This window comes from Triticum dicoccoides, chromosome 7B (genome assembly GCF_002162155.2).
Source record: "Triticum dicoccoides isolate Atlit2015 ecotype Zavitan chromosome 7B, WEW_v2.0, whole genome shotgun sequence".
Lineage (NCBI taxonomy): Eukaryota > Viridiplantae > Streptophyta > Magnoliopsida > Poales > Poaceae > Triticum > Triticum dicoccoides.
In genome coordinates, this window is record NC_041393.1 from 615,780,256 (window position 1) to 615,794,099 (window position 13,844).

The following is a 13,844-nucleotide window of genomic DNA, read 5'->3' on the forward strand; positions in this document are numbered from 1 at the left end:
CCCCCCCCCCACCCTAGGGTTTCAACCTTGGCGCAGGGGGTGGGCCAAGGGGGGCGCACCAGCCCACTAAGGGCTGGTTCCCCTCCCCACTTCGGCCCTTGGGGCCCTCCGGGATGGGTGGCCCCACCCGGTGGACCCCCGGGACCCTTCCGGTGGTCCCGGTACAATACCGGGTGACCCCGAAACTTTATTGATGGCCGAAATACCACTTCCTATATAGTTTTCTTTACCTCCGGACCATTCCGGAACTCCTCATGACGTCCGGGATCTCATCCGGGACTCCGAACAACATTCGGTATGCTGCATACTCATATTCATACAACCCTAGCGTCACTGAACCTTAAGTGTGTAGACCCTACGGGTTCGGGAGACACGTAGACATGACCGAGACGGCTCTCGGGCAATAACCAACAGCGGGATCTGGATACCCATGTTGGTTCCCACATGCTCCTTGATGATCTCATCGGATGAACCACGATGTTGAGGATTCGAACAACCCCGTATACAATTCCCTTTGTCAATCGGTACGTTACATGCCCGAGACTCGATCGTCGGTATCCCAATACCTCGTTCAGTCTCGTTACCGGCAAGTAACTTTACTCATACCGTAATGCATGATCCCATGACCAAACACTTGGTCAGTTTGAGCTCATTATGATGATGCATTACCGAGTGGGCCCAGAGATACCTCTCCGTCATACGGAGTGACAAATCCCAGTCTCGATCCGTGTCAACCCAACAGACACTTTCGGAGACACCTGTAGTGCACCTTTATAGTCACCCAGTTACGTTGTGACGTTTGGTACACCCAAAGCACTCCTACGGTATCCGGGAGTTACACGATCTCATGGTCTAAGGAAGAGATACTTGACATTGGAAAAGCTCTAGCAAAACGAACTACACGATCTTGTGCTATGCTTAGGATTGGGTCTTGTCCATCACATCATTCTCCTAATGATGTGATCCCGTTGTCCATGACATCTAATGTCCATAGTCAGGAAACCATGACTATCTGTTGACCAACGAACTAGTCAACTAGAGGCTCACTAGGGACATGTTATGGTCTATGTATTCACACGTGTATTACGATTTCCGGATAATACAGTTATAGCATGAATAAAAGACAATTATCATGAACAAGGAAATATAATAATAATAACCCTTTTATTATTGCCTCTAGGGCATATTTCCAACAGTCTCCCACTTGCACTAGAGTCAATAATCTAGTTACATTGTGATGAATCGAACACCCATGGAGTTCTGGTGTTGATCATGTTTTGCTCGCGAGAGAGGTTTAGTCAACGGATCTGCGACATTCAGATCCATATGTACTTTGCAAATATCTATGTCTCCATCTTGAACGTTTTCACGGATGGAGTTGAAATGACGCTTGATGTGCCTGGTCTTGTTTTGAAACCTGGGCTCCTTGGCAAGGGCAATAGCTCCAGTGTTGTCACAGAAGAGTTTGATCGGCCTCGACGCATTGGGTATGACTCCTAGGTCGGTGATGAACTCCTTCACCCAAATTGCTTCATGTGCTGCCTCCGAGGCTGCCATGTACTCCGCTTCACATGTAGATCCCGCCACGACGCTCTGCTTGCAGCTGCACCAGCTTACTACTCCACCATTCAACATATACACGTATCCGGTTTGTGACTTAGAGTCATCCATATCTGTGTCAAAGCTAGCATCGACGTAACCCTTTACGACGAGCTCTTCGTCACCTCCATAAATGAGAAACATGTCCTTCATCCTTTTCAGGTACTTCAGGATATTCTTGACCGCTGTCCAGTGTTCCTTGCCGGGATTACTTTGGTATCTTCCTACCAAACTTACGGCAAGGTTTACATCAGGTCTGGTACACAGCATGGCATACATAATAGATCCTATGGCTGAGGCATAGGGGATGATGCTCATCTCTTCTTTATCTTTTTCCGTGGTCGGGCATTGAGCCAAGCTCAATCTCACACCTTGCAATACAAGCAAGAACCCCTTCTTGGACTGATCCATTTTGAACTTCTTCAAAATCTTATGAAGGTATGTGCTTTGTGAAAGACCTATGAGGCGTCTCGATCTATCTCTATAGATCTTGATGCCTAATATATAAGCAGCTTCTCCAAGGTCCTTCATTGAAAAACACTTATTCAAGTAGGCCTTTATGTTGTCCAAGAATTCTATATCATTTCCCATCAAAAGTATGTCATCTACATATAATATGAGAAATGCTACAGAGCTCCCACTCACTTTCTTGTAAACGCAGGCTTCTCCATAAGTCTGCGAAAACCCAAACGCTTTGATCATCTCATCAAAGCGAATGTTCCAACTCCGAGATGCTTGCACCTGCCCATAAATGGATCGCTGGAGCTTGCATACTTTGTTAGCATTCTTAGGATCAACAAAACCCTCCGGCTGCATCATATACAGTTCTTCCTTAAGATGCCCGTTAAGGAATGCCGTTTTGACGTCCATCTGCCATATCTCATAATCATAGTATGCGGCAATTGCTAACATGATTCAGACGGACTTAAGCTTCGCTACGGGAGAGAAAGTCTCATCGTAGTCAATCCCTTGAACTTGCCGATAACCCTTAGCGACAAGTCGAGCTTTATAGATGGTGACATTTCCATCCGCGTCCGTCTTCTTCTTAAAGATCCATTTGTTTTCTATCGCTTGCCGATCATCGGGCAAGTCAGTCAAAGTCCATACTTTGTTTTCATACATGGATTCTATCTCGGATTTCATGGCTTCTAGCCATTTGTTGGAATCTGGGCCCGCCATTTCTTCTTCATAGTTCGAAGGTTCACCGTTGTGCAACAACATGATTTCCAGGACAGGGTTGCCGTACCACTCTGGTGCGGAACGTGTCCTTGTGGACCTACGAAGTTCAGTAGCAACTTGATCCGAAGTACCTTGATCATCATCATTATTTTCCTCTTCAGTTGGTGTAGGCATCACAGGAACATTTTCCTGAGCTGCACTACTATCCCGTTCAAGAGGTAGTACTTCATCGAGTTCTACTTTCCTCCCACTTACTTCTTTCGAGAGAAACTCTTTTTCCAGAAAGGATCCGTTCTTGGAAACAAAGATCTTGCCTTCGGATCTTAAGTAGAAGGTATACCCAATGGTTTCTTTAGGGTATCCTATGAAGACGCATTTTTCCGACTTGGGTTCGAGCTTTTCAGGTTGAAGTTTCTTGACATAAGCATCGCATCCCCAAACTTTTAGAAACAACAGCTTAGGTTTCTTCCCAAACCATAATTCATACGGTGTCATCTCAACGGATTTAGATGGTGCCCTATTTAAAGTGAATGTAGCTGTCTCTAGAGCGTATCCCCAAAATGATAGCGGTAAATTGGTAAGAGACATCATAGATCGCACCATATCCAATAGAGTGCGATTACGACGTTCGGACACACCATTACGCTGAGGTGTTCCAGGCGGCGTGAGTTGTGAAACGATTCCACATTTTCTTAAGTGTGTACCAAATTCGTGACTTAAATATTCTCCTCCACGATCCGATCGTAAGAATTTTATCTTTCGGTCACGTTGATTCTCTACTTCATTCTGAAATTCCTTGAACTTTTCAAAGGTCTCAGACTTGTGTTTAATCAAGTAGACATACCCATATCTACTCAAGTCATCAGTGAGAGTGAGAACATAACGATATCCTCCGCGAGCCTCAACGCTCATTGGACCGCACACATCGGTATGTATGATTTCCAACAAGTTGGTTGCTCGCTCCATTGTTCCGGAGAACGGGGTCTTGGTCATTTTGCCCATGAGGCATGGTTTGCGTGTGTCAAATGATTCATAATCGAGAGACTCTAAAAGTCCATAAGCATGGAGCTTCTTCATGCGCTTGACACCAATGTGACCAAGGCGGAAGTGCCACAAGTATGTGGGACTATCGTTATCAACTTTACATCTTTTGGTATTCACGCTATGAATATGTGTAACATTACGTTCGAGATTCATTAAGAATAAACCATTTACCATCGGGGCATGACCATAAAACATATCTCTCATATAAATAGAACAACCATTATTCTCGAATTTAAATGAGTAGCCATCTCGTATTAAACGAGATCCAGATACAATGTTCATGCTCAAACTTGGCACTAAATAACAATTATTGAGGTTTAAAACTAATCCGGTAGGTAAATGTAGAGGTAGCGTGCCGACGGCGATCACATCGACCTTGGAACCATTCCTGACACGCATCGTCACCTCGTCCTTCGCCAGTCTCTGTTTATTCCGCAGCTCCTGCTGTGAGTTACAAATGTGAGCAACGGCACTGGTATCAAATACCCAGGAGTTACTACGAGTACTGGTAAGGTACACATCAATTACATGTATATCAAATATACCTTTAGTGTTGCCGGCCTTCTTGTCTGCTAAGTATTTGGGGCAGTTCCGCTTCCAGTGACCCTTCCCCTTGCAATAAAAGCACTCAGTTTCAGGCTTGGGTCCATTCTTTGACTTCTTCCCGGCAACTGGCTTACCGGGCGCGGCAACATCTTTGCCGTCCTTCTTGAAGTTCTTCTTACCCTTGCCCTTCTTGAACTTAGTGGTCTTATTGACCATCAACACTTGATGTTCTTTCTTGATTTCAACCTCTGCTGACTTCAGCATTGAAAATACTTCAGGAATGGTCTTCACCATCCCCTGCATATTATAGTTCATCACAAAGCTCTTGTAGCTTGGTGGGAGCGACTGAAGGATTCTGTCAATGACCGCCTCATCCGGGAGGTTAATGTCCAGCTGGGACAGGCGGTTGTGCAACCCAGACATTTTGAGTATATGCTCACTGACAGAATTATTTTCCTCCATCTTACAACTATAGAACTTGTCAGAGACTTCATATCTCTCGACCCGGGCATGAGCTTGGAAAACTAGTTTCAGCTCCTCGAACATATCATATGCTCCGTGTTCCTCAAAACGCTTTTGGAGCCCCGGTTCTAAGCTGTAAAGCATGCCGCACTGAACAAGGGAGTAATCATCAGCGCGAGTCTGCCAAGCATTCATAATGTCTTGGTTCTCTGGGACGGGTGCATCACCTAGCGGTCCTTCTAGGACATATTGTTTCCTGACAGCTATGAGGATGATCCTCAGGTTCCGGACCCAGTCCGTATAGTTGCTGCCATCATCTTTCAGCTTGGTTTTCTCTAGGAACACGTTGAAGTTCATGTTGACATGAGCGGCGGCCATTTGATCTACAAGACATATTTCAAAGGTTTTAGACTAAGTTCATGATAATTAAGTTCATCTTATCAAATTATTTAATGAACTCCCACTCAGATTAGACATCCCTCTAGTCATCTAAGTGTTACACGATCCGAGTCGACTAGGCCGTGTCCGATCATCAGTGAGACGGACTAGTCATCATCGGTGAACATCTCCATGTTGATCGTATCTTCTATACGACTCATGTTCGACCTTTCGGTCTCTTGTGTTCCGAGGCCATGTCTGTACATGCTAGGCTCGTCAAGTTAACCCTAAGTGTTCTGCATGTGTAAATCTGTCTTACACCCGTTGTATGTGAACGTAAGGATCTATCACACCCGATCATCACGTGGTGCTTCGAAACAACGAACTTTAGCAACGGTGCACAGTTAGGGGGAACACTTTCTTGAAATTATTATAAGGGATCATCTTATTTACTACCGCCATTCTAAGTAAACAAGATGCATAAAACATAATAAACATCACATGCAATTATATAGTAGTGACATGATATGGCCAATATCATACAACTCCTTCGATCTCCATCTTCGGGGCTCCATGATCATCTTTGTCACCGGCACGACACCATGATCTCCATCATTGTGTCTTCATGAAGTTGTCACGCCAACGACTACTTCTACTTCTATGGCTAACGCATTTAGCAATAAAGTAAAGTAATTTACATGGCGTTCTTCAATGACACGCAGGTCATACAAAAAATAAAGACAACTCCTATGGCTCCTGCCGGTTGTCATACTCATCGACATGCAAGTCGTGATTCCTATTACAAGAACATGATCTCATACATCACAATATGTCATTCATCATTCATCACAAGTTCTGGCCATATCACATCACATGACAATTGCTGCAAAAACAAGTTAGACGTCCTCTAATTGTTGTTGCATCTTTTACGTGGCTGCAATTGGGTTCTAGCAAGAACGTTTTCTTACCTACGAATAACCACAACGTGATCTTGTCAACTTCTATTTACCCTTCATAAGGACCCTTTTCATCGAATCCGCTCCAACTAAAGTGGGAGAGACAGACACCCGCCAGCCACCTTATGCAACTAGTGCATGTCAGTCGGTGGAACCGGTCTCACGTAAGCGTACGTGTAAGGTTGGTCCGGGCCGCTTCATCCCACAATACCGCTGAAGCAAGATAAGACTAGTAGCGGCAAGCAAGTTGACAAGATCTACGCCCACAACCAAATTGTGTTCTACTCGTGCAATAGAGAACTACGCATAAACCTGGCTCATGATGCCACTGTTGGGGAACGTTGCAGAAAATTAAAATTTTTCCTACGGTTTCACCAAGATCCATCTATGAGTTCATCTAAGCAACGAGTCATGGGAGAGAGATTGCATCTACATACCACTTTGTAGATCGCGCGGAAGCGTTCAAAAGAACGGGGTTGAAGTAGTCGTTCTCGTCGTGATCCTATCACCGGAGATCCTAGCGCCGAACGGACGGCACCTCCGCGTTCAACACACGTACGGTCAGCGTGACGTCTCCTCCATATTGATCCAGCAAGGGGGAAGGAGAGGTTGATGATGAAAGCTCCAGCAGCAGCACAACGGCGTGGTGATGGTGGAACAGCAGCACTCCGGCAGGGCTTCGCCAAGCACGCGACGGAGGAGGAAGAGGTGTAGCAGGGGGTGGGAGGCGCCAGAACTTCAGGGTGCGGCTGCCCCCCTCCCCCTCCCTTTATATAGGCCCCCAGGGGGGGCGCCAGCCCTGGGAGATCCAATCTCCCAAGGGGGCGGCGGCCAAGGGGGTGGAGTACCCCCCAAGCCAAGTGGGGCGCCCCCCCCCCCCCACCCTAGGGTTTCAACCCTAGGCGCAGGGGGTGGGCCAAGGGGGGCGCACCAGCCCACTAAGGGCTGGTTCCCCTCCCCACTTCGGCCCTTGGGGCCCTCCGGGATGGGTGGCCCCACCCGGTGGACCCCCGGGACCCTTCCGGTGGTCCCGGTACAATACCGGGTGACCCCGAAACTTTCCCGATGGCCGAAATACCACTTCCTATATAGTTTTCTTTACCTCCGGACCATTCCGAAACTCCTCGTGACGTCCGGGATCACATCCGGGACTCCGAACAACATTCGGTATGCTGCATACTCATATTCATACAACCCTAGCGTCACCGAACCTTAAGTGTGTAGACCCTACGGGTTCGGGAGACACGTAGACATGACCGAGATGGCTCTCGGGCAATAACCAACAGCGGGATCTGGATACCCATGTTGGTTCCCACATGCTCCTCGATGATCTCATCGGATGAACCACGATGTCGAGGATTCGAACAACCCCGTATACAATTCCCTTTGTCAATCGGTACGTTACATGCCCGAGACTCGATCGTCGGTATCCCAATACCTCGTTCAGTCTCATTACCGGCAAGTAACTTTACTCGTACCGTAATGCATGATCCCGTGACCAAACACTTGGTCACTTTGAGCTCATTATGATGATGCATTACCGAGTGGGCCCAGAGATACCTCTCCGTCATACGGAGTGACAAATCCCAGTCTCGATCCGTGTCAACCCAACAGACACTTTCGGAGACACCTGTAGTGCACCTTTATAGTCACCCAGTTACGTTGTGACGTTTGGTACACCCAAAGCACTCCTACGGTATCCGGGAGTTACACGATCTCATGGTCTAAGGAAGAGATACTTGACATTGGAAAAGCTCTAGCAAAGCGAACTACACGATCTTGTGCTATGCTTAGGATTGGGTCTTGTCCATCACATCATTCTCCTAATGATGTGATCCCGTTGTCAATGACATCTAATGTCCATAGTCAGGAAACCATGACTATCTGTTGACCAACGAGCTAGTCAACTAGAGGCTCACTAGGGACATGTTATGGTCTATGTATTCACACGTGTATTACGATTTCCGGATAATACAGTTATAGCATGAATAAAAGACAATTATCATGAACAAGGAAATATAATAATAATAACCCTTTTATTATTGCCTCTAGGGCATATTTCCAACAATAAATTCAAAAGTCAAAGGGAATTATTTTATAATCCCCAAACGAAAAAGTCATCGGCGCCAGTTCCCCGTCTCCGGCCATGAGCCCCAAAAAATGAAGCTTCACCTTCTCCAGCTCCGCCTTCGGAGCCTCAGGAACTGAAATTGTCCGCCTGCAGATCACCGCCAAGCAACTAATCGGCCGACGATGCTTAACACACCAAGCTTGGCGTCGATGGGAGGGGAGGAGCGGTGGACTTCTTGAGACTTGAGCGATGGATGACTTATCGTGCACTACTCTTCCTCGCTGATGGCGGTGCCCACGGACATGTCGGCTTTGTGATCGTGGTGTCGTGGCGCGGCCTCAGCGAAGCCGGCGATGTCGTCCTCATCGCCGGACGACATCGCCTATCTTGCCGAACACCGCCTCACCCGCCTCATCGCAGTCCTTGTAGGCGGCCGTCAGTTCCATCGCCCACTAGCGGTACCGCTAGTGGGCAAGGCGGATCTCACAGGCGGATGGGTAGGAGTCCGGTGCAATCGCCCTGTCGGCGGCGAGCTGCTTCTCCGCTTGGAGGTGCTCCTCGGGGAGTTGGTGGTTGTGGACAACATCGGCATGTGCCTCCCGGAACTGCTCCTACCACTCGTCTCGTACCACGCCCATGTAATATGCACGGGCCTTGACGATGGTCATGGTGCAATGCACCGGCAAGGGCGGTGTGGAGGAGGAGGAGGGGAAGGGTGGCATGGACGAGGAGGGTGGCGTCGGCTCGTTGCGAGGCGCGTCTGACATTCGTACATCGTCGTCCTCCGGCTATCTACCAGCCAGCCAGCCGGCAAAAATGGCGGCCATCTCCTTCTTCTGCTCCAACGCCAGCTCGTCCTAGAGAGCATTGGCATGAGAGGAATCCATGGTGGGAGTGGTGCGAAGAGAGATCAGAGGCGGATTACTGTCGCTATCGCAGGGCAGCAGTTTATATAGCAATGGTGGGTGGCAGAGGGATGGACGGGTGGTGTCGGAGTAGCCGCCTCGGCAACCGCGTGTCATTAATTTGGGCGGCAGACGGATATGGGCGACCATCGTGTTGTTTGAATGCGGAGCAGTCGCCTACACCGGGAAGCGACACGTGCGACGCTCTCTCTCGGCCAGTGTGCCGCTTCAATGCCGGTGCCAGTGAGTAGCCGCTCTAGCTGGGCATGAATGCTGGCACTGACGTTCTGAACCAACACTAACCGTTTCAGGAGGGAATCGCACGCGGGCGAGTGAGGGGGTTTGGGTGGGCCAGGGCGGTCAGAAACGGGCGTGGGTGCTGCCAGAACACCTGCACCACCCCAACCTTTGTTTTGGGTTTGCGGGAGAAAGTGTGTCTAAATCGTGCCACAGACAGATACAGGACCGCGTTGGATGGATTCGGAGGTCTCGGACAACGTTTTCTAGACGTATGTGCGCAGTTTGAGGGTCCGCGTTGGAGATGGAGATGCCTTTGCTTACTTTGCATCCCTGCATGGAGCCGGAGGTGAACCAGGGGCCAACAAGGGGTGTCTCGTGAATCAAAATCGACCACCAGGGCTAGCTACTAGAGCCTCACCGTGGCTAGGGTTTTGCATGAAGCCATGGAAGATCACGATACTCACGTAGCTCCAAGGGGCGACTCGGGTGATCCAGATCTCAGTCGCTGCCGCCTCCTCCCCCTACACGCCCGTCCCTCGCCGCTGCCGGAGGAAGTCGCCTGGCTAAGCCTGAACAACAGACGGCGGCGGCGCGCCTTCATCTCCTCGTGCGGCCGGTGGCGGCGCGGGTCTCTCATCACCACACGGCAGGATCTCAAGCTATTGTAGATCGGTGGCCCTGGACGTCGTGGTGCACGCGGGGAAGACGAACGCTGGGGCATCGGCCCCGGTATTCTTCGGCTACCTTGGCAAACGCTATGGCCGCGAGGGTGGCACGACGCCTGGTTTGGGGGACTTGGCGTGGCTAAGCCCCTCGTCTCTGCGTGGTGCGGGTGGTGTCCACTCAAATCTCCGTCCTGCTGGTGGGAGCCAGCGGGCGACGGCGTGGGGGCGTCGTTCTCTCTAATAAAGGGGGCGGTCCTAGGGATTCTCTCACGCCAAGATGAAGATCTGCTTCATGCTTGTCCTCCTTGATCTGGCCGGAGTGTCAAGTTCCGAAGGCTCTGCCGGTGAACTCCCTTGGGCACCTCATGCATGGAGATTGCTGGATCAGATTTTATTCGATCGTGCGCACCCATGTTTTAACCGTTTGGTTTCTGGAGGGAGCAGCGCGAAGCTCTACTATTTGTTGCCATCATGGGACATGTCTTTTTCGTTCCATGGTGAAGTCAGAGGCAGAGAATGTCATGGAAGCTGTGATATGGGGACTACTAATAGTGGTTCAAGTCTTTGCGGCGATGAGGAATTTTCTTGATGTTTCGGGACTCGTAGCAGCGACATGCAAGTGGGGGCGAAAACACAGGAGAAGTTCAAGGTCTTACCTTTTAGGGTGAAAAATCCAAGGTCTAGCCTTAATTTGTTGTGCCTGGCAATGGCCTTTTCAAAGACATTTTTTGAGAGCAAACTTTCTTCAGGGCGAAAACTTATGATCTATGATCAGGCGAGGACGGCGCTTGTGCACCGTTTTATTTTTGGAGGCGTCGCTTTTGTAGAATTTAGACTTCAGATGTTGTCTTTGGGGTGTTTGTACTGTTGCTTCAAGTACTATATCACTATAGCGGGATTTCTCTTTTTTATCTTCTTTTTTTGCTATGTGCATCCATAGTGTTATTAGGGTATTGTGTTGTTTTAGAGGCTGGATGTAATTGATATCTCCGCGATATTAATATATATATTTCTTTGTCAAAAAATGAAGCAATGGAGGAACTAGATCCCCGTGAAGATGTGCACTGTGGAAAGAAAGAAGATGTGCACCGTGGAGAGAAAGAAGCGAGGCTAAGACCCACCCATTACAACTAGCAAGCCTCGCGCCCGGAAAAGTAGGATCTAGGCGATCAAGGAGGCGAGGGATCCCTTGCGCGCCGCCGGTGAAGCCGCCGGTTCCCTCTCTCTCCGTCGACCGCTCCGACGGAGGGAGGGAGGGGGAACCTCAGGTTTGTTCGCTAGGTGGGTGTGTGGTAGGGTTAGGGTTGAGGGAGAAGCTGTCGAGGCCGTTGCGGTGGTGTCGCATCGGAATAAGTTTCTCCGGGCTCCGTTCGCGGTCATGCGAGGCTTTTTCCTTCGTCTAGGAGCCAGCGGTGTTGGGGATCCCCGGATCTCGTCGAGGTCGCGGGCTATGGTGGTTGGAGGTCCATCAGCACTGGCCGTTTGGATCCTTAGATGGGCGATGGAGGCAGGGAGACGAAGACCTTTCTTCTTCCTTGTTGGTATGATTTGCTGCTGCTGTTCTTCTCCTTCCTCTGCGCTAATGCTGGTGGGAGATCCTGCTTTGTCCGGGCAGATGGCCCGGCCATGGTGCTGGACCGGTCGGATGACTCAAGTTCTCTTCCTTCCGGAAGGGACACTTTTCGCTGTACTCAAAGCCAAAGATGGCGACGGCTGTTGCAGGTGTGTTGGATTGATGTCCATGCCCTCTCAGCGCTGGTGTCAAGAAAGTAGGAAGTAGCGTGGAGGCAATTGTACCGTGGTCGAAAATGATGACCTGTTTGCGACTGGTTGCAGATCCTTCTGCTGCAGGGGTCTTCTCTCAAGATTCAGGGATGATGACACAGGGCTCCGGAGATCTTCTTGTGTTATGGGTGTCTTAGGGTACTCTAGGTGTTCATGGCCTTTGTGTTTGCGTTTCAGTGTGCTTGTAAGGATCAACTACTTTGTACTGATTCGTGATTTGAATGAAAAATTTCCAAAAAAAACAAGAAAGAAGCGAGGCTAGCATGGTACCAGCAGGGGCGATCGTGTAAGAGACATGTTGTCGCTGCCCGAGTAATGCTACACGTACAAACGAGTTACAAGATTTTACAAAGAGGGTTAATTTGATTGGTCAATAGGTGGGGAGGCAGCCCACCCCCCTGAAAATCAAGGGGAGCAAGTTTGTGATTGATTAGTAGATGAAAAAAATTCTAGTCAGCGTGTAATTGCGCGTAACTTTTTGTATGTTTAGTATTATTGGTCGCCGCCAAACCAAATCCACTCCAATCGGCCACGATGCCGCATTACTTTGGTGAACTGGACTTGCATGGCTCGTTACCCGATGTAATGCTCATTGCAACAAGAGATGTCAGGCAAGCACATTGTGTGATGCGTTGTGGGACAGGCCCATTTGCCGTCTGCTAGTGCAACCGGTTTTATTAGGTTGTATTTTTTATATAGTTCTCTTGGTTTTCTCTTTTTGTGGGTTTATTTTGTTGGTTTTCCTTTTCTACCGCTTACTTTTAGTTCTTTTGAATATTTTCCCTTTCAGATTTCTTCTAGTTCCCTTTTGTGGTGTGGGTGAACGGCGGGGGGTTATGAACTATATACGGAGCAAAAAATAAAAGAATCTACACTCTAAAAATATGCCTATATATACATCCCTATATAGTTCATATTGAAATCTCTAAAAAGACTTATATTTAAAAACAGAGGGAGTATTTTGTGTTTTTCCCTTCCCCGTTTTTGTTATTAATTTTTTTCTTTTAATTTTGTAAATGTAATTATTCAATATATGAAATTCTTTTAAGATACGCTATGAACACTTATTGAATACACGATGGACATTTCATTAAGAAGTGTTGTATGCAAGTTTTAAAAATTGTTCACGCTTTTTAAGAAATGCCCATGTAACCAAAAACTACTCACGTTTTGTAAAGTAGTTGCTCGTTTGTTTATGTAAAATATAAACAACAAGCATGTGAGCAAACTGAAAGAATACAACAAAAATCACCGAAAGCCGCTCATTAAAACGTAAACTGGGGTCGTAGCCCACAAGGTTGCCCTATTAGGTTGGCTCGGCTATTTGCGCCGCAGTGAGCACCCCTCAAAAAAATATGTCGTAGTGAGCAACCGCAAATAGGAGCTCTCGGTATCGCCAATCAAGACTCGTATCTCAATACTTTCACCCAACAACTTCACTCATACTCCCTCCCTTCGGAGATACTTGGTGGGGAAATATTTTTTCGACAATTATTTCTGAACGGAGGGAGTACATACTATGAGAAAGGATCCAATTTATCAGAGTTGCCCAATTTTTTCATGGAAATAGCATCCCGAAACATCCGGACAACTCAGCTGTTAATCAACAAAAAAATCCCTTTTTTCCAACAATAATTGTAAAAGCATCTTTTAGTATGACCACGCTTAAAGCCTGCTAGATGAAACACTTCAACTTTCCTCGACCCATTTCTTCACCGAAGCAAAAGTGGGAAATTGGAAGAAAGCAGGCGAGGCAGAAAAAAGCCGCCTGCCTCGAAAGAGAACACAAGTAAAGGTGGGCGGCGAGGAAAGGCAAAATAAAACACATGGCTTCTCCCAAGTTTCTTCCAGTCCACCAAGCATAGCTCCTCCCAATTCAAAAAAGAAAAAGGTGTAGCTCTTCTGGTGCCATGAGATTCCCTGTCTTCTCCAAAGGCTCTCATGCTTTCTCCTCCTCTCTCTAAAGGTTGACCTGTCTAGTAGAGAACCGTGGAGCTTGTTCAAAGCAAGAGAG